Source organism: Lolium rigidum, chromosome 3, assembly GCF_022539505.1.
Source record: "Lolium rigidum isolate FL_2022 chromosome 3, APGP_CSIRO_Lrig_0.1, whole genome shotgun sequence".
NCBI lineage: Eukaryota > Viridiplantae > Streptophyta > Magnoliopsida > Poales > Poaceae > Lolium > Lolium rigidum.
This window is the reverse complement of record NC_061510.1, coordinates 140,401,802-140,406,157: the sequence shown is the minus strand read 5'-3', so window position 1 is coordinate 140,406,157 and position 4,356 is coordinate 140,401,802.

Below are 4,356 nucleotides of genomic sequence, written 5' to 3'. Positions count from 1 at the left end.
CAATTACTACATGTATCATTTTCCAATTCCAACCATATAACAATTTAACGAAGAGGAAACTTCGCCATGAATATTATGAGCTAAGAACACATGTGTTCATATGAACCAGCGGAGCGTGTCTCTCTCCCACACAAGCATGATGTAATCCAATTTATTCAAACAAAAACAAAAACAAAAGCACACGAGACGCTCCAAGTAAAGCACATAAGATGTGACCGAATAAAAATATAGTTTCAAGAGAAGGAACTCGATAATTTATCGATGAAGAAGGGGATGCCTTGGGCATCCCCAAGCTTAAACGCTGAGTCTTCTTGATATATGCAGGGATGAACCACCGGGGCATCCCCAAGCTTAGACTTTTCACTCTTCTTGATCGTAGTATATCATCCTCCTCTCTTGACCCTTGAAAACTTCCTCCACACCAAACTCGAAACAACTCATTAGAGGGTTAGTGGACAATAAAAATTAACATGTTCAGAGGTGACACAATCATTCTTAACACTTCTGGACATTGCATAAAGCTACTTGGACATTAATGGATCAAAGAAATTCATCCAACATAGCAAAAGAGGCAATGCGAAATAAAAGGCAGAATCTGTCAAAACAGAACAGTCCGTAAAGATGGATTTTATTAGGCCACCAGACTTGCTCAAATGAAAATGCTCAAATTGAATGAAAGTTGCGTACATATCTGAGGATCACTCACGTAAATTGGCATAATTTTCTGAGTTACCTACAGAGAATTAGACCCAGATTCGTGACGGCAAAGAAATCTGTTTCTGCGCAGTAATCCAAATCTAGTACTTACTTTACTATCAAAGACTTTACTTGGCACAACAAAACACAAAACTAAGATAAGGAGAGGTTGCTACAGTAGTAAACAACTTCCAAGACACAAATATAAAACAAAGTACTGTAGCAAAATAACACATGGGTTATCTCCCAAGAAGTTCTTTCTTTTTAGCCATTAAGATGGGCTCAGCGGTTTTAATGATGCACTCGCAAGAAATAGTATTTGAAGCAAAAGAGAGCATCAAGAGGCAAATTCAAAACACATTTAAGTCTAACATGCTTCCTATGCATAGGAATCTTGTAAATAAACAAGTTCATGAGGAGCAAAGTAACAAGCATAGGAAGATAAAACAAGTATAGCTTCAAAAATTTCAGCACGTAGAGGGTGTTTTAGTAACATGAAAACTTCTACAACCATATTTTCCTCTCTCATAATAACTTTCAGTAGCAACATGAGCAAACTCAACAATATAACTATCACATAAAGCATTCTTATCATGAGTCTCATGCATAAAATTATTACTCTCCACATAAGCATAGTCAAATTTATTAGTTGTAGTGGGAGCAAATTCAACAAAGTAGCTATCATTATTATTCTCATCAAGTGTAGGAGGCATAGTATAATCACAACAAAATTTACAATCCATAGTAGGTGGCGCCAAAAGACCACTATTATTATCATCACAAATAGGAGGCAAAGTATCATCAAAGAAAATTTTCTCCTCAATGCTTGGGGGACTAAAAATATCATGAAAACCAGACTTCCCCAAGCTTAGAACTTTCTATATTATTATCAACAATGGTGTTCAAAGCGTTCATACTAATATTACTACCAGCATGCAAATAAGATTTCATAGGTTTTTTAATTTTCGCATCAAACAATCCATGTTTTAAATCAGGAAATAGAATAAGAAGCTCACTCTTGTACATTATGCCAAACTAGTGTAAACAAGAAACAACAAGATGCAATTGCGGGATCTAAAGGAAATAGCTTCGAGCACACACACGACGGCGCCGAGAAAAATACTTTACCCGAGACCGTAGTATGAGAGCCTTTTACCTTTCCTCCCGGCAACGGCGCCGGAAAAGTGCTTGGCGCGTAGTTGACGAGGGAGAAAAAGTGCTTAGTTGCCGGGCTTGCCAATGTGTGAGTGCCGTTTACCTTCCCTCCCGGCAACGGCGCCGGAAAATAGCTTGATGTCTACGTTCCCCCTCCTTTCACCGTAGACGGTGTTGGGCCTCCAAGAGCGGAGGTTTGTAGAACAGCGGCAAGTTTTCCCTTAAGTGGATCACCCAAGGTTTATCGAACTCGGGGAGGAAGAGGTCAAAGATATCCCTCTCATGCAACCACTGCAACCACAAAGCAAGAAGTCTCTTGTGTCCCCAACACACCTAATAGGTGCACTAGTTCGGCGAAGAGATAGTGAAATACAGGTGGTATGAATAAGTAGTAGCAACGAGTGCGGAAAATAGCTTGCTCGGGCGTGTAGTTGATGGTGGTAGTATTGCAGCGAGTAGTAACGCGATGAAAACGAGTAAACAAGTAGCGATAGCGATATTTAGGAACAAGGCCTAGGGATTACACTTTCACTAGTGGACACTCTCAACATTGATCACATAACGAGAATAGATAAATGCATACTCTACACTTTTGTTGGATGATGAACACATTGCGTAGGATTACACGAACCCTCAATGCCGGAGTTAACAAGCTCCACAATAATGCTCATGTTTTAGTAACCTTTAGTGTAAGATAGATCAACGAGACTAAACCAAGTACTAGCATAGCATGCACACCGTAACCTTCATGCATATGTAGGAGGAATAGATCACATCAATATTATCATAGCAATAGTTAACTTCGCAATCTACAAGAGATCATGATCATAGCATAAACCAAGTACTAACACGGTGCACACACTGTCGTCTTTACACACGTGCGGGAGGAATAGAACTACTTTAATAACATCACTAGAGTAGCACATAGATGAATTGTGATACAAAACTCATATGAATCTCAATCATGTAAAGCGGCTCATGAGATTATTGTATTGAGGTACATAGGAGAGAGATGAACCACATAGCTACCAGGTACGGCCCCGAGCCTCGATGGAGAACTACTCCCTCCTCATGGGAGCAGCAGCGGTGATGAAGATGGCGGTGGAGATGGCAGCGGTGTCGATGGAGAAGCCTTCGGGGCACTTCCCCGCTCCGGCGGGGTGCCGGAACGGAGACTCCTGTCCCCGGATCTTGGCTTCGCGATGGCGGCGGCTGCGGAAGGTTTACGTGGTTTTCGTCGAACGCCCCGAGGTTTTTAGGTCGGGGGCTTTATATAGGCGGAGAGGCGGCGCGGGAGGGCTTACGGGGGGCCCACACCCTAGGGCGCCCCCTTGGCCGCGCGCGGGGTGTGGTGTGGTGGCCCTGCCCCCTTCTCTGGCGGTTCTCGTGTGTTACGGATGCTTCCGGGTAAAATAGGAACCCGGGCGTTGATTTCGTCCGATTCGAGAATATTTCGTTACTAGGATTTCGAAACCAAAAACAGCGAGAAAACGGAGACGGCACTTAGGCATCTTGTTAATAGGTTAGTTCCAGAAAATGCACGAATATGACATAAAGTGTGCATATAACATGTAGATAACATCAATAATGTGGCATGGAACACAAGAAATTATCGATACGTTGGAGACGTATCAACTACTCACACATCAATCCGGAGGCGATCATGGCGATGAAGAGACCTCCGGGAGATGATTCCCCTCTCCGGCAGGGTGCCGGAGGCGATCTCCTGAATCCCCGAGATGGGATTGGCGGCGGCGGCGTCTCTGGAAGGTTTTCCGTATCGTGGCTCTCGGTACTGGGGTATTCGCGACGAAGGCTTTAAGTAGGCGGAAGGGCAGGTCAAGGGGAATCACGAGGGGCCCACACAACAGGCCGGCGCGGCCAGGGCTTGGGCCGCGCCGCCCTGGCGTGTGGCCGCCTCGTGGCCCCACTTCGTTTCCTCTTCGGACTTCTGGAAGCTTCGTGGAAAAATAGGCCCCTGGGCGTTGATTTCGTCCAATTCCGAGAATATTTCCTTACTAGGATTTCTGAAACCAAAAATAGCGAAAAACGACAACTGGCTCTTCGGTATCTCGTCAATAGGTTAGTGCCGGAAAATGCATAATAATGACATATAATATGTATAAAACATGTAAGTATCATCATAAAAGTAGCATGGAACATAAGAAATTATAGATACGTTTGGGACGTATCAATAAGTTTCAGCAGTTGCTTTCAACTTCAACATGTATATCTCATGGATAATTGTCAACACAAAGTAATATGATGAATGCAAATAAGCAAGTATGTAAGAATCAATGCACACAGTTGACACAAGTGTTTGCTTCTAAGATAGAAAGAAGTAGGTAAACCGACTCAACATAAAGTAAAAGAAAGGCCCTTCGCAGAGGGAAGCATGCATTACTCGTGTGCTAGAGCTTTTTATTTTGAAAACATGGAAACAATTTTGTCAACGGTAGTAATAATTCATATGTGCTATGCATAAAACATCCTATAAGTGGCAAG